This window comes from Scyliorhinus torazame, chromosome 7, assembly GCF_047496885.1.
Source record: "Scyliorhinus torazame isolate Kashiwa2021f chromosome 7, sScyTor2.1, whole genome shotgun sequence".
NCBI lineage: Eukaryota > Metazoa > Chordata > Chondrichthyes > Carcharhiniformes > Scyliorhinidae > Scyliorhinus > Scyliorhinus torazame.
Genome location: NC_092713.1, coordinates 68273820 through 68299110, shown reverse-complemented (window position 1 = coordinate 68299110; position 25291 = coordinate 68273820). Strand labels below are relative to the sequence as shown.

At 49.4% G+C, this 25291-nt stretch overlaps 1 long non-coding RNA gene across 2 annotated transcripts in view; it reads left to right on the top strand.

Moving 5' to 3' along the window:
• Positions 1–5068: 5068 nt before the first annotated feature.
• The window catches only part of LOC140427286 (uncharacterized), a 29427-nt gene continuing 9204 nt past the window's right edge, over positions 5069–25291 (top strand). The window contains exons 1-3 of one of the 2 annotated variants that reach the window (XR_011948440.1): positions 5069–5227; positions 5515–5652; positions 7046–7159. This is a non-coding gene — a long non-coding RNA (uncharacterized lncRNA). Of the gene's footprint in view, positions 5228–5514; positions 5653–7045; positions 7160–25291 lie in introns of those variants that run through there. The other variant, XR_011948439.1, reaches the window with a different exon arrangement.

Sequence of the window (25291 nt, the reverse complement as noted above, 5' to 3'; positions counted from 1 at the left end):
TCCTTCTCTGAGCTTACTAAAACACCTAAAACCCGGAACCTGCAACATCCATTCCTGTCCCTGAGTCTGAAAGTGTAGAGTCTGACTCCCACCAAACGAATCCCTTTGCGACCCTGTTCGCTACTGAGCAATGAGGTGTCCAGATGATGGGAAAAAAAGGAACCGATGGAGAGATACGGTGTCCTTTCTGATGGAACCTGCACCATGTTTGTTGTATGTTTGTTTGTTTAATGTACATGTTTGTTGTGTGTAAATTTGGATGTTTTTTATGGCTCCCACGCCACCACCCTTTTAACACCCAATGCCTGTTAATGCAACAAGTTTGTCGACAGACAACCGTTCAGAGGAACTAGTTTGTCGACAGAACACCACTCATAGCTACTCTCCTGATTCGATCACGAGAGGCAGCCCCCCATGATGACCACACTCTTACCCGTTCGCTCAGGCAGTGGAGAAATGGCACTGGTCCCTGCCGTGCCTGAGGACCCACCTCTGGTCAGCTACTCTGGGTAGAGCACAAACGGCACTGATCACCGTCCTATCCGGGGATTCCACCCATGTCTTACCCGCCCATACGCACCCCATTTTGGCACTTTCAGTTCGAAATTCTTTTGTTTGTTTTTGGCGACCCTTAGGTTGCTTCCGTATGCTATTTACATCCTCAAACACTAGAATTGTAGATCGCACAGGCTGCGAGACAGCCCGCACTATGTCAGTATTTTTCTCGGATGTCTTGTCCAAATATTTGGTTTAAAAAAAAGAAAATGAGGGAGTCAAAGATGGTGACCAATCATAATGGGTAATTGGCAACAAAGGACAGACAGACAGACATACGAGACCTTAAGCAAGATAATAACAGATATTATGCTTGTGTCCATAGAACTCCAGAACCTCAAGAACCCCAAAGGAAGAAAAAAGAAGAAAACAGAAAGACGGAAAGATGAAGACAACCTTCATGTTCGCCTGGATCTTAGCGGGATCCCTTCAGTTGCGCGCAGACGCTACCCCCCTGACCCCTACCCCTCAGGCCGTGAATGATTCCCACCCCTGCCATACACAGAACCCCGAGATAGTTAGTCCTAAGACAGTTAATGATACCCCGACCTGGTGTGATATGTTTATCACCTGGTATTCACTATCCTACATAGTAGAAGCCCTCTTAGTACTCGCGATTCTTTGCAGCGTCGTGCAGACACATAGAATCAGAAAATGGTGAAGGAGAGCCTACTGCTCTCGCACCCCAGTATACACGTTTAGGTCCCCTATTTTCGGACTTCACCAAACCCCCGAACCCCTTGACATGACTTAAAGTGCATCCGCTTCTCTTTATGTGTGTTTTGTTCAATAAAGAAATGTAAACCTCTGTGTCTGAGAAACTTGTGTTGCTGCTATTTGTACAGTTTAAAGTGTTGTAGATTATTTTTGATTGTTTGAGTGAGGATAGTTTATTGAGGGTAGTTAGAGGTTCCAGTTTTTTATTTTTGTAATGCATGCCTGAATGTCAGAGCGCCCTGTAGAGTTTTATACCGATGTATGTAAGTAAAACGATATTACGTAAAAATTGCGTTTCATAGGATAGGGCAGTGTAGAGCCTGTGAAGAGCTTATGGGTGTCCTGTTTGGTCAGAGAACGAAGATGACGCAGTAATGTGATCCTTCACGCTTCGCGTTGAGGATCACAAGGAGGGATGTAGCCATCTGGGATGACCACTTCCCGATTACAAAATGGACACTTTGCAAAGATTTCAGGGAAAATGGACAATACTGAGAAAGCAAGCAGGTGCAAGGTTTGTCTGTTGATTGGAGCCGTAGCTCCCAGACAAAACCGATACTGCAAAACCATTACCATACTAATGAGCCATCCCCAGGGACAGAAGGGTAACATTTAAGTAAACAATACCAAGACAGACACCCCGGCGCCAGAGGAGACCAGAACAAAACAGGCCAACAGCCACCTAGGACACGCCCAGCAATCAGGGCACCCACCCCTCTATTGGAAGAAATCGATAGGAACGATTGGGAAACTGCCCAATTAATTGGGGCCAAGTTCAAGGCCCGCCCAAAAGGGCGCGAAGCCCATTTTGGGTATAAGAAGAATCCCCCAAGAGAGAATCGCTCTCTTGTGGCTCCAGCTCTCACCAAGGAGAGACCTGCCCAACAGCAACACCAGAACAAGTAAGGCCAAGGTCAACGCGCGCTACGAGACAGACGCTCCTAGCTGTTATTCCGTACCAATTCGACCCCAGCAGCCTCAGAACCGAACAACAGCCCTTGTTCCTCTGACTGAGTGGGTGCCGAAGCTAAGTATAGGCTTTTGGCAGTAGTGATAGTTTAGTTTGTAGAGTTTTATACGTGAGTATGTTTGACTGTGTGTGTAAATAAATGAGCATTGAGTTTGAACTTACTAACTGGTGTATCAAGTCTTTGGTCAGTATTTGGGTTTGAACCTTGTGGCGGTATCGAAAGATACCTGGCGACTCTAGAGCAAGCGTAATTAGAATTAAGGAAGGCGACCATATTGGCCGCCATCTTCAGAGCCAAATTAAGAGAAACACAATTAGCAACAACACTGAATGTAACTGGTGGTAATGATGGAAAATGTTGCCTGGACTGCATCATTACTCCCTCTTTGAACAGGCGTTTGGTCATTAGCCTGAATATTTTGATTATTAGTGTGGATGTTAGCCTTGGATGTTTTAACTTTGTTTAAGGTGCTTCTAAATGCAAGTGGTCGTCTCTTTTAAATCCCCCCTGCTCCCCCGCCATCAATGTAAGGCTCTGGTTATCCACTGGACATGATGGTGGGCACCAAAGTGGAATGTGATTCAACATAGCAGGGCTGGACCCGAGGAAAGTCACCATCTACTAGAATATTTAGCATAGCATAGCATTCCTACAGTACAGGTGAACGCCATTCAGCCCATCGAATCTTCACTGAGCATTGGAAAGAACACCCTACCTAGACCCACTCCCCCACCCTATCCCTGTAACCCCACAAACCCACATAAAATGCTCACTTTTGGACACTAATGAGCAATTTCAACACGGCCAAACCACCTAACCTGCACATCTTTGGACTGTGGGAGAAAACCGGAGCACCCGGAGGAAACCCACGCAGGCACGGGGAGAAAGTACTAACTCCACACAGTCACCCAAGGACGGGATTGAACCCGGGTCCTTGGCGCTATGAGCCAGCTGTGCTAACCACTGTACCTCATGCTGTCCCTCTATCCTTCAGAAAATCTAGGCCTCTCCTCATAACAATCTTACCTTCCCAAATCAATTTGGGGCTGGTTTAGCACAGTGGACTAAACAGCTGGCTTGTATAGCAGAACAAGGCACGTAGCGCGGGTTCAAATCCCGTACCGTCCTCCCCGAACAGGTGGCGGAATGTGGCGACTAGGGGCTTTTCACAGTAACTTCACTGAAGCCTACTTGTGACAATAAGCGATTATTATTTGAATGTGAAGACAATTAACGCCCAAATCTGAAGAATCATATGGAATTGAAACGTAAACTCTAATTTCTCTGTCCATGGGTGCTGCCAGTCCCGCTGCGTTTTTCCAGCATTTTCTATTTTTGTTGCATTTGCAACAACCCTAACCATAACCCTAACCTCTCTCCTTAGTGATGTTCTAGGGGTAGAATAAACGTATTAATTATTCAACCTACAGAATGTCGGGAACAGAACATGTAATCCAGGATACACAATGGAGCATAATTGATAGAAATTATATGAAGGAGCATCTGCTTAATTAGCAAATGCACCATTTAAGTATGAATGTATTAAGACACCAGGTTCATATTGATCAAAAGCAACCATGCCACATTATATGATCTGGTGAGATAACTATTTTAAAATTAAGTACAATGTTAAGGTGTGTGCTTACCTGAACATAAATATCAACTGTTTAATTCCTCTCCATTTATATGAATTTATATTTATAGGATTCCTCCAATCAATGCAGTGCTGCAGTATTTTGGAGGAATAGGTGATCTTGACTGATGCTGTCAGTATAATTGGAGTCTTATACTCTCAGTCAAGATTTACACAAAAACAAGTACTTGGTTGACTTGATATCTCCTCCTGAAATGCCTGAAATAGGTTGATTCTATTAAATCCAACAACAATGAAGACATTTCACAACAGGAATGTTCCCTCTCCTCACCAGTCCAATGTTTTGCATCATCTGAAAAGATTCAAGACAGTACCCTCTCACTACACTGCCCCGAATGCAAAACTGAATTTATAGAAAAATTAAAATGGTTATTTTTGTGTACCGTGAAATACTTCCAACTTTTAGTTAACACACCCGCATTATATTGTCCTTTCAAAAGTTGCATAATTTTTTATTTTTCCTGAAATAGAGTGCATCCCAGAGGACTGTGTTCCAAAGTGTTTCCAAACATACAATGAAGAACTCCACAAATCACACCAGGAAGCTCTTTATCATCATTATCCATGATCCTTAACACACCCTTTTATTTGCTTATGTTTCCCCACTTTTAGCGGTTCCTGATTGATTCTGTTTGTCACATCCTCACGTTCAGCCGAGAGTTTAGAATAGTCAGTGGTGAATATTTCCGCAGCCACTAGCAAATCAATCTGCTGCCATTTTCTGAAAATGTTTGAGTGCTGGACTTGGAACTCTGCACCATCCGTCCTTTCACTTTTCAAAGCAGAGCAACTTTGGCTATATCTTATTCCACTGAATGATCTGACAAAACAAACAACTAAAGCCTCTTAAGTTGGCTTGAAATTATGTGACTGGGAGTCCAATAGCTCGGAGGCTGCTAGAAACTGCTGAACTCAATTTGTCATAAAATTCAAAGGGAAAAACACATTGTGCCCTCAACCAACAGTGTTAATCAGTAGCGAACTGGAACTGTAGATTGCATCAGGCGTCTAGGTGATTAACACAAACCCATTCATCAAAAATACAAGGTGAACATTGATAGAAAGACCGTAAGATGTGCAGTGTTTGGAAATCATTGATGTAATTGAAGACTTATTACAATCAGCCTTACTTAATGAAACAACGTGACCTAGACTTTGTGCTGTATTTTTAACCTGTGCGAATGATGTAACTGACTTCATCCCAAATGATTACATCAGTTACACCACACGTCTGGCCAAAATTCCACAGTCATGAGCAATCTGAAAGAAGGAAAAAATATATTTTTTAAAGATCATGGAGAAAATGATACAAATCACTGGAATTTGGAAGGTAATTAAATCCAATGTTAGTGCTGAAAATTTCTGGGCTATAGCTTAAAGGTGACGTAAAAAGCAATGTTCGTCGGATGTTTTGATATTTTTGACTATGCCTGTATCGGAGGTTCATGGTGTGATTTATGTTAAAATAAACTCCTATTAAGTTAATTGTAGCTCCAAGGGTTTAAATTCACAGAACAGCAAAGCTGGTAAATGTATAGGATAGGATTCAGATGAAATGTTTAAATCAGAGCGCTTTAGACAATGAAACTTAAGTTAAAGTTTCACGTTCTTTCACAGCTATCAGGATGGTGATCCTCCCATTCATATGAACCTTCCATAAGGTGTAAACTTGAAAATATACTCCAGGGAGAGGAGATTTCTGAATTTATCGCACTGCTTTAGACAAACAGTACTTTTTGCTTGACTGGCATTCAGGTGAGTCTCAGAGTGGAGAAAGAATTGAAAGCACTGCCCTTCTCTCATCAGAACCCTGCCCTAGTGGCTTTCCCCATTCACATATCCAATACTGTCACCTGGCCAACAAGGTAGTCTTGTGGCGCAGTGGGTAGCATCCATTCCTCTGAGCCAGAAGCTCTGGGTTCAAGTCCCACCCCAAGGCGTGATGGGCAAGGAAGGTGCGTTCATAACTCAGCCAGTAGGATGACTACCAATGTGCGAAATCCTTCCAACACGTGAATGGCAGGTGGTAAGAATGGGAGAGACTCCTGATGCAGACTAACACCCCTCAAGCTATAAGCTTCCGGAGACAGGCTAGCAACCTGCTCCAGGAAAAACTAGCTATGGGAACAGATGAGAATCTGCCTTGTGCATCACTGGGTGTTTAAAGAGAATCAGCAGCAACGTGGCCAATCGTGGCAGGGGGGCATGAAGTCCAAGAGGACTAGGAGACTGTTGATGCTGAAACACTGTCACTTGATCTTGCACTCAACAGCCACCAGCTGAGATTCGGGCACTGCCTGTTCTTTAGAGGGCAGCACAGTGATAGATCTGCATTAGTTGAAATATCAGGCATGAGTCGTCTGCAGCAAGAACACTTGCAAACCCATCCCTGATGCACCACCTGATGGCTGATGCTTCATCTTCCATTGTAGCACATGGAAGCCACCCGACATCGGCTCAGACTGCTGCCATCATGATTCTCGATACCAGTGTTAAAAGGGGCTTGCAGGGTTCCATTGCAGAACAACAATCTGTCCTTCAACAGATTATTGAGATTGTTTCGGCAGATCCAGGTAAAATAGCAGTTGCTCCACAGAACACAAAGCTATTGTCCTCTCTCTGCCTGGCATAATTCGTACTACAACTGTCACTCTGCCCAGCTCCGGTTGTTGCCTGTCAACCAGTCCAGACTGCTGACATTGCTCATATGGTACAGTCTGAAACCAGGCCCTCTAAAGCCCCGGGGCCCACATGCAGCCCATCTAGATGTCACATTCCGCTGATTTCCGCCTGCATAGATTTTGTTCCTACTGGCTAGTCTGAAGTGATACGCACGTAAACCAAGAGCATGTGAAGTGAGGTACATGCTGATTGCACACAACGTTGACTGTGATAGTCGTGCACTCCCTCTGCTTCCAAAGTGTAAATATTTCTATTGTTTTTCCCATTTTAAGTTGATGATAGTTCTATTAATAGATAAATGATTAAGCATTTTCTATAACTCGTTATAAAATATTTGATGTGTATTAAATGTATTTAATCTTATTCATGGGGTCATGGAGAGTGAACTAGTCTGCAGCCCACTGAGATGAACGAGTGCCATTCATGTAGCCCACTCACTAGCCTACGTTGCCCATCCCTGCTCTAGGGCAAGAGTGGCTCACGGGCATCCTGCAAGTCTCCAACACTGTAAGTCATCGGCCATTGACGAGCCATGCTACAGTTACTATGAAGAGCACTAGGCCAGGCAAAGGTACATGGAAGGTAAGCACTAAGGGAAGGCATGCTAGTGGATTAGTTGACTTTTGTATCAAATATTGAATGATTTGTTTGTTAAGATTTGTTTGGAATGATTGTTTTATGGTGGCTTTTATTTCAGCATTGTGGCCAAGAGGATGCAGTGATTGATGTGTTGGGTGTTCTGGATCCGTGGAACACATACAGGCCACCAACATTTAAAATAGTGCTAACACTATTTTATTAAGTTAGAAACTGTTGAACATACTTTCACTGTGGGTTAACACGATGTGAGATTAAACTAAAGACCTATGCCTGTCCTAACCAGTCTATGCACTCAGCACATGGTGAAGATCTGTGCTGTAAGCCGTAAGCTCTGTCCTTCTAGGAGGCTTCATCCAAAACGAGCGGGAACTCTGATGTCCCCTGTCTTTATAGTGCGTGTGCTCTAACTGGTGATTGGCTGCAGTGTTGTGTGTGTTGATTGGTCTTGCTGTGTGTCCATCAGTGTGTGTGTATCTGCACCATGATACACTGGTGTATATTATGACATCCCCCCTTTTATAAAAGAATGTATGTGTGTGGCAATAAATAATGCATGGTGAGAATGTTCCTAACTACGTGTGGGGTGCGAAGACATATTTACAGGACTACGTACATGAGAACTAAGCTATTTACATGGGAAGGTGCCTGGTGCAGAGAAGCAGTATGCAACAAGAATAACGAGATCAACACTATATACAAACCAGGGAAATGATCAAACAAAGCAACAAAACAATTCAGAGAGTCTATAAGTCCGCAAAGTTCATAAATTAAGTCTCTGAGGTGGGTGACGAATTCTGGTTGACTGCCTCAAGGATGGGTCGAGAGCCGCCGGTTCAGGAGAGGGCTGGACTGTGTCAGAGTCAGGGGGAGGCGGAGTGACAGGGAGCTCTGCATAGTCCGTGGCAGGGTCAGCAGAAGGGTGAGGTGACAGTGGAGGATCACATGGCGAGCGTGGAACGAGACGAAGGGCGCGTCGATTACGGCGCAGAATAGAGCCATCCGGTAGACGAACCAGGAATGAGCGGGGAGCCACCTGCCGAAGGACAACAGAGGTTGCAGACCAGCCACCATCCGGAAGATGGACACGGACATTGTCATCTGGAGCCAGAGCAGGGAGATCAGCTGCACGGGAGTCATGAGCCGCCTTGTGCTGTGCACGAGACAGCTGCATCTGGTGAAGGACCACTACGTGGTCGAAGTCTGGGACATGGATGGACGGCACCGTCGTCCTCAGGGTACGGCCCATTAGTAACTGGGCTGGCAACAGGCCAGTGGACAGTGGGGCGGAGCGATAGGCCAGCAAGGCAAGGTAGAAATCGGACCCAGCATCGGCAGCCTTGCAGAGAAGCCGTTTGACTATATGGACTCCCTTCTCCGCTTTGCCGTTGGATTGGGGGTACAGGGGAATGAATGTCACATGAGCAAAATTGTACCACCTGGCAAAGTTGGACCATTCCTGGCTGGCGAAGCAGGGGCCATTGTCCCACATAACCGTGAGCGGGATGCCGTGTCGAGCAAAGGTTTCTTTACATGTACGAATGACTGCAGACGAGGTGATGTCGTGCAACCGTATCACCTCCGGGTAATTCAAAAAGTAGTCCACGATCAGGACATAGTCTCTACCCAGCGCGTGGAACAGGTCGATGACCACCTTGGTCCATGGTGACGTGACCAACTCATGGGGCTGCAGGGTCTCACGTGGTTGGGCCAGCTGGAAGCGCTGACAAGTGGGGCAGTTGAGCACTGTGTTGGCTATGTCCTCATTAATGTTGGGCCAGTACACTGCCTCTCGGGCCCGTTGGCGGCACTTTTCCACGCAAAGGTGGCCCTCCTGCAGTTGTTCCAGGACAAGCTGGCGCATGCTATGCGGGATGACAATGCGGTCCAGTTTTAGAAGAACCCCGTCTACTACCGCCAGATCATCTCTGACATTATAGAACTGAGGGCATTGGCCCTTGAGCCACCCGTCCGTTACGTGGCGCATGACATGCTGTAGCAAGGGGTCAGCCGCCGTCTCGCTGCAAATTTGGACGAGGCGTTCATCCGAGGCAGGTAGATTGGAGCCGCGAATGCCGCATGGGCGTCAACCTGGCAGACAAATCCCGCTGGGTCACATGGAGTGTTGACTGCCCTGGAGAGAGCGTCAGCAATGATGAGGTCTTTGTCTGGGGTGTATACCAGCTGGAAGTCATGTCGCCGGAGCTTGAGAAGAATACGCTGGAGGCGAGGCGTCATGTTGTTCAAGTCTTTCTGTATTATATTGACCAGTGGGCGATGGTCGGTCTCGACGGTGAATTGAGGAAGTCCGTAGACATAATCGTGAAACCTAGCCACACCGGTCAGAAGGCCCAGGCACTCCTTTTCTATCTGCGCGTAGAGGCCTCATCATGTTGAAGGAGCACTGCCCCAATGCCGGATTGACTGGCATCGGTCAAAATTTTGGTCTCCTTTGCTGGATCAAAGGAGGCTAAGACCGGAGCCGTGGTCAGTTTTGCTTTCAGTTCCCTCCATTCGCGCTCGTGGGCAGGGAGCCATTGGAAGTCTGTTGTCTTCCTGACCACGTTCCTGAGAGCCGTGGTATGAGAGGCGAGGTTTGGGATAGATTTCCCTAAAAAATTGACCATGCCCAGAATTTCGGAGGACCGCCTTCTTGTCCTCTGGTGTTTTCATAGCTGTGATGGCAGCTACCTTGTCCGCATCCGGCTGCACACCCAATTGGGAGATGTGGTCCCCGAGGAACTTGAGTTCCGTCTGCCCAAAAGAGCATTTGGCCCTGTTGAGGTGGAGGCCATGCTCATGTATACGTCTGAATACGCGCTGGAGACGACTAACATGCTCCTGCGGGGTGGTGGACCAAATGATTATGTCATCGACATAGACGCGAACACCTTCAATGCCTTCCATCATTTGTTCCAGAATCCTATGGAACACTTCTGATGCAGATATGATCCCAAACGGCATCCTGTTGTAACAATATCTGCCAAAGGGGGTATTAAATGTGTAAAATTTCCTTCTGGATTTATCGAGCTGGATTTGCCAGAATCCTTTTGAGGCGTCGAGTTTGGTGAAGAGCTTGGCGTGAGCCATCTCACATGTGAGCTCTTCGCACTTGGGAATTGGATAATGCTCCCTCATGATATTGCGATTTAGATCCTTGGGAATGCAAATTCTCAATTCGCCGGAAGGCTTTTTTACACACACCATGGAGCTGACCCAGTCGGTTGGTTCCGTGACTTTGGAAATGACTCCTTGGTTCTGCAGGTCCTGCAGCTGCTGCTTGAGGCGGTCCTTAAGGGGTGCTGGGACCCTGCGAGGTGCGTGCACCACAGGTTTGCCATTCGGTTTTAATAAAATCTTGTAGGTGTACTGGAGCGTGCCCATGCCCTCGAAGACGTCGTGGTACTGGTGGATAATGGCATCGTGCTGCGCCCTGAAGTCAGTGTCCTGAAAGGCAGGCGCGTCAGCAGGAGAGAGAGAGTGAACTCTCTGAACTAGGTTCAACAGCTTGCATGCCTGCGCGCCAAGCAGGGAGGCCTTCGAGGAGCCCACGATTTCAAAGGGAAGGATGGCTTTGCATGACCTGTGCGTCACTTCAAGTTGGCACAAGCCGCTGGCAGCAATGGCATTGCCATTATAATCTAATAGCTGGCAGGCTGATGGCAGGATGGCTGGTTTGACACGAAGGCTTTGGAGGTCAGACCGCGCAATGAGATTGGCTGAGGCACCAGTGTCCAGGCGGAATCGTATTTGGGACTGGTTGACCGTCAGGGTGGCACACCACTCGTCGTCCGGATCGATGCTGTATACCGACAGCGGCTGGATTCTTTGCTTCGGGGACATCCTGTTTTTTGTAATGATACTGACTCGAAAAGGCGCCTTCGGTTCCTCGGTGTCAATATCGGGTAGTAGGTCCGTATCGGACTCGGTGACCATGGGTTGAATGGCCCGGCCATTCCTGCGAGGCTGGCTGGAGAGATATGAGTTGGCAGGCTGAGCTGGTCTGCATAAAGCAGCATAGTGGCCAAGTTTGCCACATCTCAGGCATCATCGGGATTTGGCAGGGCATTGCTGCTTTAAGTGGGCGAGCCACAGTTGCCGCACGTTGTAGCGTCAGTACGTTCGCTGCGCCACCGCGCATGCGCGGTGCGGTCGTACGTGGTGCGCACCTGCGCAGTACATTCGCTGACGTTGCTGTCCCCTCGTTCGGTGCGCACAAGCACGGGAGTCCGCGAAAAGCACGCAAAATGGCCACCCTCATCCAGGCTGAGGCCCTGGAGTTACTCGATTGCTTGGACCCGTTCTGCCTCGTGGGGACCTTTCAGCCGCTTGGATGTGGGAATACCGACTAATGGAGTGTTCGTGTAGCACACAGGTCTCGATGGCAGTCGCCAGGGTGATCTGCTTTACCTTGAGGAGTTGCTGGCGTAGGGGATCCGACTGAACACCGAAAACGATCTGGTTGCGTATCATGGAGTCGGAGGTGGGCCCGTAATTACAGGACTGCGCAAGGATGCGGAGGTGGGTGAGAAAGGATTGGAAAGATTCATCCTTACCTTGCAAACGCTGTTGGAATACATAGCGCTCAAAACTTTCATTCACCTTTATGCTGCAGTGAGTGTCAAACTTGAGGAGGACCGTCTTGAATTTTGATTTATCTTCATCATCAGCAACGGTGAGGGAATTGAAAATGTGGATGGCATGTTCCCCGGCCATGGATAGGAAGAGAGCGATCTCCCTGGTGTCTGATGCATCTTCCCGGTCTGTGGCTTCAAGGTAGAGCTGGAAGCGTTGTTCGAATATCTTCCAGTTGGCCCTAGGTTACCGGTGATGCAGAGCGGCGGTGGCGGGCGGACGCTGTCCATTTTGCAGGATGACTGTATGCTGTTGGAAGGCAGATCACTTGCAGGTAGGTCTAACAAGTTCTAATATCCCTCAACTCCTGGTATCATGATGTGTTGGGTGCTCTGGATCCGTGGAATACATACGGGCCACCAACACTTAAAATAGTGCAACACTATTTTGTTAAGTTAGAAACTGTTGAACATACTTTCACTGTGGGTTAACACGATGTTAGATTAAACTAAAGACCTATGCCTGTCCTAACCAGTCTATGCACTCAGCTCATGGTGAAGATCTGTGCTGTAAGCTCTGTCCTTCTAGGGGGCTGCATCCCGAATGAGCGGGAACCCTGATGCCCCCTGTCTTTATAGTGCGTGTGCTCTAACTGGTGATTGGTTGCGGTGTTGTGTGTGTTGGTTGGTCTCGCTGTGTGTCCGGATCTGCACCATGATATACTGGTGTATATTATGACAGTGATGACCTGTAACAAAGGTAAGGCTGTTGTCCATTGGGAATTTAGTACCCAATGGACTGTATTCGAATGAGAGAGTTCAGTGGGAAAAGAGATGTGTTGTTACCTCTTCCTTTCATCTTCCTTTTCTTCCTCAGCATCTGTGGTGAAAAGGACTGTGGCCTCAAGGTGGTGAGGTTATGGTGAATACAACGGATCACTAAGAATTGTGACACACGATCCTGTGAGTACTGCAGGGCTTCCCCAGAGCGGTCCACACAGCGGAAACATTGTTTGAGCACTTCATGGTCTGCTCGATGATGTTTTGGGTGACATCATGGCTCGTTATATGCATGCCAGCCATATGACTACACACCAGAATCATGAGTGAAGTGGTCAACAGATGACCCTTGTTGCCCAGTAGCCACCCTCTGCTTTGACGTGGTGTTCAAATACTGACGGAACAGTGCACTGACAAAGAATAAATGCAACATGACCACTGCCAGGATAATGGGCATTCACCTGTGTGATGTGTTGAGCTTGGTTGCACATCAGCCATGGATTCAGGGAATGGAAGTCATTACAGTTGCAGTACATCTCTGCATTTAGGTGTGGCGCCCACAAGCAACAGGTGTGCAGTCAATGGCGCCTGCGCCATGGAGAAGCTAGCTACCCTGGCAAAGCCACAAGCACATTCCATCTGCTTCTCTCTGATCAGAGAGAACTTTATGCGCCCTGCTATCCTGACACAATCAGCGCCTGTCACCTTTCCGATTGTAGCAGTAGATGACCAACTGTGAGATCGCAGACATGTCGCCTGGCAGCCTGGAAGGATTCTGAAGCAAAGAAGTTATTGGTCCCAGTCACCTTCACAGTCATTGGCAGATGTGTCCTTGCCCTGTCCCCATAAACTACTGCAGCTCTGCCTGCAACAGGTGGCAGATTTCCATGGGCACAACGGGGACAATGCACAAACTGTTACCGGCTTAGTTTGAGGTAAGATAAATGTCCGCTGAAGACTGTGGGGAAAGGAGGCCGCCCGCAGAGAGTCCTGCTCCTCCTCTACCACATCCTTCAGTGGGAAGCATGTCCTCCTCCTAGGTTGCTCTCTGCTCATTCTCACTCTCCTGCTACAGAACAAGGGGAATGGTAGCCACATCACAACACCCATGACTAGGAACACATTGTCTGCTCAGAACCCTTGAAGTCAAAACCAGGCCTTCACCATGTGCAACACCATTCCCTGTCAACTACTCAACTTTTAACAGCATGAGACAACGCATAGCACTTTTTCAAACTCAGACAGAGCCAATAGAAATCAATCAGAAACTAACCTCTGAGTAGTTGATTAAACCTTCAAATGGCATTGGTAGCGGGTATATGAAAAGCAGCAGCTTAACGATTCGTGCCTTGTCTCCCTGAAATATTTACCTTTGGAAAGACTGGAGAAGGACACCATTATAGGGTTCAGACCACAAGGAGTTACCCCAGGGTTAAGTGATTGAATAATCAGACATTGGGCAATGTGGGCATGCTCCTGAATGCTTGGACCATTTATGGGAATGACCACCACAACTATCTTTGTGTAAATATCTGAAGCAGACCTGAAACTTGCCATGGTTAGCTTTGCACAAAACCATCCCAAGTATTAGCCAGTGCAGGGGAAAATAACGTTTTTCCCAACTTTGTCATCAATCACCATTGTTTTAATGCTGATGCTAATCCCTTCACAAGAAACGGATTAATGACTGATTTAAAAAAAGGAGAAGAATAGCGACATTGTAGGAGGAAGAGGAGAAAAATGTGGGCAATTACCCTGTCCAAAGAATGAATTAATAAGTAGCAACAGTTGATTCTACTTTATCGGAAGTGCACTGTGAGATGATTTTGTTTCTGTCGCAGACCTATGTCAGCAAGTATGGGCTGATTTGGAATGATGCTTTTAAAATTATTTTATTAAGAGCTACGAGAGGTCGTGTGCGGCTGGATATTTTCCCCACATAAATTCACTGCCAATGAGGTAATCTTAATCTATACACTTTCCAAACTAAGAGCAGCAGTGAGCTACTTAACTTTCACGCCATATGTGGACAGGAGGTATGCGGAGTCTCCGGATGATGGGCTTTTAAAAGAGAGTCAGGGACTGCAGCTAGAATTTGGGTTCCTGTCCACAGGTAAGGCGGTGGGACAGCTGAGGAGGGTAATGTCATGATATTCAAACACACATCACGACACACACATCATGATAGACAGACCAACAGACCAATTAGCACACATAACACGACAGCCAATCACAGACAAGAGCAGACACAGTATAAGACAAGAAACACGACACCTGCTGGCCAGTCCATCTGGAGACAGGACAAGGCCAGGACTTCATTAACAAGACACTCACACAGTCACCACGTGCTGAGTACCAAGACAGATGTGTAAATAACTAGTTGGAATAAAACTGAGTTGTACCAATCGCAACCGTGTTGGTTCGTCTGTACCTCAGAGCACCCAACACCACATGGTACCAGTGAGTGAATCGATACTTACCGGCAAATCTGCCATCCTGAGCCATGGACACCCACAACAAACCGCAGCCGTTGCAAGTCGCTGAGAACCTGGGCACCAATTGGAAGCTCTTCAAGCAGCGATTCGAACTGTTCATGCGAGCCAACGAAAAACAGGGCGCCTCGGACGAAACAAAGATTGCCATGCTCCTCACTACCGCAGGTCAGCACGCCATCGATGTATACAACTCCTTGGTGTTCGCGGAAGGCAAGAACAAATCTAAATATGACACGGTCCTCCTCAAGCTCGACCAGCACTTCAACATTGAGGTCAATGAAAGCTTTGAGAGGTATATCTTTCAGCAGCGCCTACAAGGTAAGGATGAGCTCTTTCAGTCCTTCCTGACGCACCTCCGCATACTCGCGCAGTCCTGCGGTTACGGCACCACCTCAGAGTCCATGATCCGGGACCAGATCGTTTTTGGCGTTGCCTCCAGTGGCCTACGCCAGCAGCTTCTAAAAATTAAAGGCCTGACCTTAGCATCTGCAGTTGAAGCATGTGTCCTGCATGAAAATGCGACCAGCCGCTATGCCCAATTTCAGGCGACCGAATCGGCACGGAGGAGGTCCCAAGCGATCGAATCGGCAAGCCAGGCCGCCCACGAGGCCGAACGCATCCAGGCAATCGAGTTTCTCCCGGCCCGCGGCCCGGACGAGGGCGGCCGTTTCACGCGTTTTTTGAGGCCTCCCGCGTTTGTGCGTGCCAACACCTACGGCAACACTGAGGGACGTGCTACGCAGGCGCGCCCGATGCAAGACCGAACTGCGCATGCGCAGTGGCGTAACGAACGCCATGACGTCATGACGTGCGGCAACTGTGGAGCTGCACATTTAAAAAGGGCAATGTCCTGCAAAAACCCGACAATGCCTACGCTGTGGCAAGATGGGCCACTACGCTGCCTACTGTCGAGCGGCTCAACCTGTGGATCTTCCACATCTCCGACAACCTCGCAGACACGTGTGGACCATCCAGCCTCCACATCACGACATCCAAACCGACGACACAGATGACCAAGACGCCTTCCGGGTTGCGGTCATTGATGTGAACCGGGTCAACACCATCAATCCGGCCGATGAATGGAGTGCCACCCTGACGGTCAACCCGAATTCGTCGCCCACCTACTTGACTGGACTTATGAGACTGTTCACACGTCACATTTTAGCAACTACTGTATTGTAACATGTCACTGTTTTATCGTTCCAGGCCTCGTTTGGTCGGTCCAAATTTCAACGTTCTTCTTCTTTTGTTATGGTACAACCTCGTTAGCATGTCACACCTGACATCGCCCCTTGTATATAGTTACGCCACATGTACATGCTGTAAATATCACGCACACACACCTTTAGCTGCACTCAGGACACATTTATATTTATAACCACGTAGGCACATAATCTTGTAAAAAAGGGTGGATGTCATGATATTCAAACACACATCACAACACACGCATCATGATAGACAGACCAACAGACCAATCAGCACACATAACATGACAGCCAATCACAGCCAAGAGCAGACACAGTATAAGACAAGAAACACAACACCTGCTGGCCAGTCCATCTGGAGACAGGACAAGGCCAGGACCTCATTAACAAGACACTCACACCGTCACCACGTGCTGAGTACCAAGACAGATGTGTAAATAACTAGTTGGAATAAAACTGCGTTGTACCAATCGCAACCGTGTTGGTTCGTCTGTACCTCAGAGCACCCAACACCACAGGTAAGAGGGGCGGTTTATGAATATGGAGAAAAAGCTAGGAGGGCGCTGGCGTACCAGCTGAGGAAACAGGAGGCGGCGAGAGAGATAGGGAAAGTGAAGGGTACAGGGGGAAGGCGGTTCTGGACCCGGCAGGGGTGAATGATGTGTTTCGGGAGTTTTACAGTAAATTGTATAAATCGGAACCCCCAGCCGGGGAGGAGGAGATGAAACGGTTTCTGGGGGTTTTGGAGTTCCGAGGATAGATGAAGAGTTGGTGGAGGATCTGGAAGCCCCAATTGGGCTTGGGGAGGTTATAGAAGGGTTGGGGGCGATGCAGTCGGGCAAAGCCCCGGAACCAGACGGATACCCGGGTGAGTTCTATAAAAGATTTTCCGGGCTGTTGGAGCCGCTTTTGGTAAAGGCTTTTAATGAGTCAAAGGAGTTAGGAGTGCTCCCCCCCCCCACACCCCAACGTTATTTCCCTTATTTTGAAACGGGATAAAATTCCGAAGAGCTGTGGGTCGTATAGGTGACTCTCCCTGCTAAATGTGGATGTGAAATTGCTGGAAAAGATCTTGGACGGGGGCTTCAGGAGGTGGCAGCAGGGCAGCATGCGGCCCACCCACGGGCAATGCCCATGGAAGCCCCTGCTGGAGGCCGCCGGGCAGGGGCTGCAGAGCGTACCGCTGGCATGGGTAGCGCCAGTCAATGGTACCCCTCGCAGCAAGGATGGGCACCAGGGCCAGACGCCCCAATGGTTCCAGGAGTGTAGAGGGCTGAGTGCCAGGGGAAACGGCTGGGCTGGGTGTGGGGATGGGGGAGAGGACATGCAGGGTCTGCAGTGCAGGCCCGGGCCACCGTATAGTCTGGTAGACCTGGTTGAGCACGGGGATATGCATCATGCTAACATGTCTGACGTTCACTTCCTGCAGACAATGGCTAGCGGAATCCAACCAGGGATGGACAGACCCGCTGTTACTGCCAACCCAGGGCCTGCACCCGTAGTGAGGCAGGTAGGAATCGTGGAGGGAGGTGCAAGTGTGGCGGGGGGGGGGGGGGGGGCTGTGAGGGTGGGATGTGATGTCCGTGCAGCTGGCTAGGCCCCCTAGTCGGTAAACCTGGAGGTGATCAGAGCGCCCATACGTGCCAGCCCAGGTGCACACATTGTGCGCCCTCCCATACCTACCCAGGCCCCCTGCCCTGCCCATCCTTGCCCTCCCCTGAATCCTCCTGGTCGGGCGAGGACTGGCGTTCATGATTCTCTTCCAGCCTGCCGCCCCTCTGCTGCACGGTGCTGTGGTGGGCACAGCAGGCCACCACGATGTGGGAGACTGCCGTAGTGCTATACTGGCAGGCCACTCCAGAGCAGCCCCTCCTGAACCGCATCTTCAGGATGCCGAAACACCGCTCGATCATGCCCCTGGGCGTCATTGTAGTGGGTCTCTGCATAGGTCTGTGGCCACCGGAGAGGCGTCAACAGCCGAGACTGCAGTGGATAACTCCCGTCGCCCACGATCTAACCCTCAGCCGGGGGTGCACCTCAAAGATGTCAGGAAAAGTCAAGTGTGCCATGGTGAAGGCGTAGTGCACACTGCCCAGGTATCGGGCACAGACATGCATGATGTGCATCTCATGATCACACACCAGCTGCATGTCATCGAATGGAACCCCTTTCGGGTTTGTGAAGACTGGCACGTCATGCGCCAGTGCTCGTCGGGGGACATTGATCACCCCTGGACTCTGGGCATCTCGGCGCTGATGGCGAACCCCACTGCCCAGGCATCCTGGTGGACCCAGTCCACATTAAAATGGATGTATTGAGTCACCTGGGCCTCCGTGAAGGCACGGTGCAACTGTACACCGAGGTCTGTGAGATCCTGGACAGGTCCCCACTTGGCGCCTGGAAGGACCCCGTTGCGTAAATGTTCAGGACGACCATCACCTTGATGGCCACTGGGAGCGGGTTTCCTCTCCCATTCCCTCGCGGTGCCAGGCACACCATGACCTGGCAGATACGTTGCACTGTCTCTCTGCTTAGCCGTTGTCTTCGACAGCATGCCCAGTCCGGCAGGCCCTCGAATGACAGGTGCTGCCGGTACACACAAGGCCTCAAGCGGCGCCTCCTTCCCTTCTCCTCCTCAGCTTGGTGGGCGGCCAGCTTCCAATTCTCTCCAGCTGCCTCCTGTTCCTCTGCGGCAGGCTCCAGTGCTACAGGGCAGATCCAGCTCGTACAGCCTCAGTGCATTCCCTAGGACTGCAGCAACTAGGGTGAAGGCCACCATTCCTGGGGGTGGTGGGATGGAGGGTGGAATGTGGGGGGTGGAGGGTGGGGGGTAGAGTGCGGTGAAGGGATGAAGTGTGGAGGATGGAGTGCGGGGTTGGTGGGGTGAAGTCTGGGGGTGGTAGGGTGGAGTGGGGGTGTGGTGTGGTGGGGGCACCCATACAGACAGTGTCACTTTGCACAACCATAGGCCACAATGGACGGTCAGTGGGATGCGCAGCAATATGGCTGCCTGGCAGGCCGTGGCAATGACTACCGTGCATGGACAACCCAATACCATGGGGGGGGGGGGGTCGCCCAGACCCTATGGTCCATTCCCTGGTCACCCTCCGTGTCCCTCGCAGGCCTGGCAGACATTCCACGACCCCACCCCCCCACCCCAGCCATCCCTGCCAGCGGAAGCGGCGGCAGCTTACGGTCATGCCGCTGCGTGTCCTACCTCCTCTCCCTCCCTTATCGGCCACAATGCATGTTTCCTGATCTTCAAAACCGTAAGTGAAACTCGCCGTCGGTAATTCCCCCTGGTGTGGAGACGGAGAATCGGGAAGGCCCCAGAGACCGCCGAGCCAAGCCCGCCAATGATTGTGAACAGCGTTCACTGTAAATGCGGAGTAGAACGCATTAACACTGCTGTCAATGCACCAGAGCATGGCATTGCCCACCACGGTTCTCAACCGGTTCTCTGCCCATTCGCGATTCCGGTGTCTGCCGACAGAGATTCCCGCCCCATGTTTTCAGATTTTATAAGGATGTTTTGAATCTTGAAAGTACCTTTATCATTGCCAAGATAGCCTGGGGAATGATCATACCTATAAAAGATATACTACGGGCGCAATTCTCCCAAAAAGTTACCAAGTGTAATTTTGAGCAGGGATCGCAGGGTGATTTATGGTGAAATCCAGATTGCAATTCACCCGCATAGGGCACGATCTAACAGAGAAGTTTTGAAGTGCCCCCCTGTGACAGGCCAGAGGACCATTGGAGCCCGATGCCTCATGTCACAAGGCCATAATCACGACCTGACTGATCCAGCAGACGGATTAGCCTCCATCCCGAATCAGATCGCTACCTTTTTTTAAACTAAATTATTGATGTGCAGGCCAAATGCATGAGGTCCTGAAGCTCACAGGAAAATGCTGACTACTGTTGTAAATGAAGTAATTTCCTAAATACATATGACTTGAAATCATTTACCAAAATGTGCAGAGGGACCTGGGTGTGCTGGTGCACGAGTCGCAAAAAGTTGGTGTGCAGGTGCAACAGGTGATTAAGAAGGCTAATCGAGTTTTGTCTTTCATTGCTAGAGGGATGGAGTTCAAGACTAGGGAGGTTATGCTGCAATTGTATAGGGTGTTGGTGAGGCCGCATCTGGAATATTGTGTTCAGTTTTGGTCTCCTTACCTGAGAAAGGACATATTGGCACTGGAGGGAGTGCAGAGGAGATTCACTAGGTTGATCCCAGAGTTGAGGGGATTAGATTATGACGAGAGGTTGAGTAGACTGGGACTGTACTCATTGGAGTTTAGAAGGATGCGGGGGGGATCTTATTGAGACATATAAAATTATGAAGGGATTAGATAGGATAGATGCGGGCAGGTTGTTTCCACTGGTCGGGGAAAGCAGAACTAGGGGGCATAGCCTCAAAATAAGGGGAGGTAGATTTAGGACGGAGTGTAGGAGGAACTTCTTCACCCAAAGGGTTGTGAATCTCTGGAATTCCTTGCCCAGTGAAGCAGTTGAGGCTCCTTCTTTAAACGTTTTTAAGAAAAAGATAGATGCCTTTCTAAAGAATAAAGGGATTCGGGGATATGGTGTACGGGCCGGAGAGTGGAGCTGAGTCCACAAAGATCAGCCATGATCTCATTAAATGGCGGAGCAGGCTCGAGGGGCCAGATGGCCTACTCCTGTTCCTAGTTCTTATGTTCTTATGTAAAAAAATTGAATTATTAAATACATTTTCATATTCATAATCACTTTATAAATAGACAAATGTAATGGATTTGGTTGAATGCTTGTTTGCCTAACTCGCCGGTTGAACTGCTGTATCCTAGCTTCGTATTCGGGGCTTCGGGCTACACGGAGTGTTTAAGAAGCCGACCGACCCATCCGCCGGCTCCATCCCTCACCCGATCGAATTTGACCGGCTGAGGATTTCCACCCTACCGCCTGAATCATGTGTTGTCATCGGTACTGCACATGCTTCAGCTCACATGATGACTGGGCTCAGCCCCGACCCTCATTCACTCCGATTGGTTGGCGGACCCGCTGCAACCACTCGGCCCTCTAGGCCCACCCCTCTCTTCCTATTGGTCCAGAGCTGCCGTCAATCACTCCCTGGGCATTGTTAGCAGGAGCATGCGCAGTGCCGATACAGGACGCGGCCGGGCGGTTTCACTGAAACGCGGAGGAGGCTCCAAACCCCAAGAAGAAGTTTCCGGGCCCGGGACAGATGCGGCCTGCTCCCAGTGACAGGCCTGAGTTAACGGCCGCCATCTTTATAGAGGCTGCAAACCCACAGAGGGAAAAAAGCATCAGAGATAGAGTTTGTTGTGAAACCAATGGGATATTGTAAAACAGGAGGTCAGAGTTACAGTCAACAACAACAACTTCTATTTATATAACACCTTTAACATCATAAATCATCCCCGTCAACTTCACAGGAACATTATAAAATAAAGTGAGACACCCAGACACAGAAGGAAATATTAGGACAGGTGGCCAAAAGGATATTGCAGAGATAAGGAGAGTTGAGGCCATGGAGGGATTTGTAAACAAGGGTGAGAATTGACTGGGAGCGAATGCAAGTCTTGGAGCACAAGGATCATAGGGGAAAGGAATTGCAGTGAATTAAGGCATGGGTAGCAGACTTTTGGATGGCTTTAAGTTTACAGGGGTAAAATGTGGGAGAGCAGCCAGGTGTGTAATGGAACTGTTGAATAGGGAGGTGACGATTACATGACAGAGGTTTCAGCCCAAGGCGCACAGACACAGGGGAGAGGCCGGATAATGTAACATAAGTGGAAACAGGTGGTCTTAGTGATAGCACAGACATGAGTCCAAAACTGCGCAGATTAGGTGGAATGGCCATGCTAAATTGCCTTAGTGTCCAAAAAGACTAGGAGGGGTCATGGGGATAGGGTGGAGGTGTGGGCTTAGGTAGAGTGCTCTTTCCAAAGGGCGGTGCATACTCGATGGGCCGAATGGCCTCCTTTTGCACTGTAAATTCTACGATATTATTAAGATGCCAAACTTGGCTCAGTGAAAAACTCATCGTACTGTTGAGTTGACTCTGAGGTGAAACCAAACCCTGAACACCCGAGTACATGATGTATGTTGTACTATGTGACCTTTATTTTGATTACTTTTCAGTGACGTGCTCATGACAGGGTATATGTTGGTTTTCTTCCTCAATGAGCCTCACTTAACTGTTTAAAATCATTAAAATATGGCTGTTGCACGACTTTGTCATTTTGGCCTAGGATTTATCCAATGAGTTTAGTTGTCAAATTTAGAATCAAAGTTTGTGAAGACTTATGTTGATGTAAGTGCCAGGATTCTCCTCTTTTTGTCAAATTCCAGTAGGGCTGGAGGTTTCCTCTTCCCTCCATACATGCCCCCCAGCCTCGATCCATTTCCCTGGGCTGCCAAAAGGGCTCCTGCCACAAGAAGGGGATATGAAGAGGAGACCACAGTGTTTCCAGGATCAGAAAATACTGAGCTCAAGGTCAGAAGGTGGCAACGGGCCTTAAAGGGACAGAAGCTGACTGAAACTGAAACTTCACCAGTGTTAGGCCCACGTTCGAAAGGAGAAGTGGTTCTAAGCCCACTTTCGAGACCTATTGCCACCTCGGATTGATGGATCTGGGAAATGTAAGTAATTTGGGAAATGAAAATGGTTGGGAGCCCCAGGCCTGTTCCCTCTGCCATTTGCACACACTCATTGACTCACTTGAACTTTCCTTCATTTCTGCCACAATTCCACCCTGGTAGAATTATCCATCTGCCACTTATTCACGCACGAAAAGCTCTGCTGTCCATATTGTCTCAACCACTGATCACCCTGACCCACCGGTCTTCCAATACCTCAAATTTTAAACTGTCTTCCTTTTGTTCAAGGCCTTTCCTGGCCCCATCCCTATAAATCTCTGTCCCTATCCGTACAAATCTCTGCACTCCCAGGAATTCTACATTCCTCTGACTCTGACCTTTGTACATCTTCATCTTCTTTTGCCCCCACAATTGGAGGTCACCTCTTCAGATACTCGGGTCCGAGACTCTGGAATTCTCGTCTTAAACCTCTCCATTCCCCTCTGCTGATTTAAGATGCTCTTGAAAACCCCTGGGTGGAATTTGCATGTGGTGGCGAACCCATCAACAGGCTGCAGAGCTGGTTGCAATCCCACTACAGCCATCCCACACCCCTCAACCTGATTCTTTTGCCATTTATCTGGTTGGAGTTGGGATCCTCGTCATTGTCAGGGTGGATATCCCACCTTTGCGAGCTGCTGGTCAATCAGTGGGCCAGACTGGAAGGCCCTGGCAAGAGGGGAGTGTCATGATATCCATATTAACATAGCATGGTGCAATCACACACACACTGATGGACAGGTAGACGGACCAATCAACAGACACACAACATCACAGCCAATCACCAGTGAGAGCACACGCACTATAAAACAGGGAACACCACAGTTCCCACTCATTCTACCAGGAGATAGCTCAGGGCACAGAGCTCACAGCGTGCCACTCAGACATACACCCATGTGCTGAGTGCCTCTCTAAGATAGTGCTAGGGCTGGGTCCACAGGTTAGCTGGTGAAGTACGAACCACAGCCAGAAGTTAACAGTTGTTATTGAACAGAATAATAAAACAGAGTTGTACCATCTACAACTATGTTGGTTTGTTTGTGTATCGGAACACCCAACACAACATGATACCATGACTGGAAACTCACCAGCGACTGTGAGACCTACCTGCACCTCTTCAGAGATCTGCCATCCTGCGCCATGGACACCATCGGCCCGCCGCAGCCGCTCCAAATCGCTGGAAATCTCAGCGTCAACTGGATGCTGTTTAAACATCGCTTCCAGCTCTTCTTAGAAGCCACTGACAGGGAGAATGTATCGGACACCAGGAAGATCGCCCTCGTCCTCTCCACGGCGAGGCAACACGCCATCATCATCTACAACTCCCTGGCATTCGTGGAAGAAGAGGACAAGACGAAGTACAAGACGGTCCTTCATAAATTTGAGCAACACTTCAGCGTCAAAGTAAATGAGAGCTTCGAGAGGTACCTCTTCCAGCAGCGCCTGCAGGGTAAGGATGAGCCTTTTCAATCTTATTTGACACACCTCCGTATCCTCGCGCAGTCCTGCGGCTATGAGGCCACCTCCGATTCCATGATTTGGGATCAGATAGTTTTTGGGGTCACCTCGGACACCCTACGCCAGCAGCTCCTCAAAATAAAGCGCCTCACCCTAGCCACCACCATCGAAACCTGCGTCCTCTATGAAAATACGACCAGCCGCTACTCCCAATCCCAGGCGGCCGAATCGGCACGGCAGGGGTCCTACGAGGGCGAGCGGGTCCAGTCGATCGAGTTCCTCCCGGCCCCCGGCTCGGACGAGGGCGGCCATTTTGCGCGCTTTCCGAGGCCTCCCGCGCTTGTACGCGCCAAAAGAGGGGACGTCGATGCAGAGGGACATGATGCGCAGGCGCGCTCTACGCAGGACCGCACCGTGCATGCGCGGTGGCGCAACGAACGCCATGACATCACGACGTGCGGCAACTGTGGATCCGCACACTTAAAGCAGCAATGTCCAGCCAAAACCCGACAATGCCTCCGCTGTGGCAAGATGGGCCACTGCGCTGCCTGCTGTCGAGCAGCTCAACCTGCCAACGCTCCGTAATTCCGCCTGCCTCGCAGGAACTTGCGGGCCATTCAGCCTCAATACACCGAGTCATACCCTGACGACGTACAGACCGGTGATACCGACGACCGGGAACCCTTCCGCGTTGCAGTAATAGTCAGACATCGGATGTCCCCAAGTAGGACCCACCAGCTGATGCCAGTGCACAGCGTTAATCCGGGCGATGGATGGTGTGCCACCCAAATGGTCAACCGATCACCAATCACATTCCGCTTAGGCACTGGTGCCTCCACCAATCTCATTGCATGGTCAGCCTTCCACACCTTGAAGGTCAAACCACCGATTCGGCCATCCCACTGTCAACATGGCCAGCTGTCATCCCGGCCATGGGGTCCTGCCAGCTCGAGGTTGC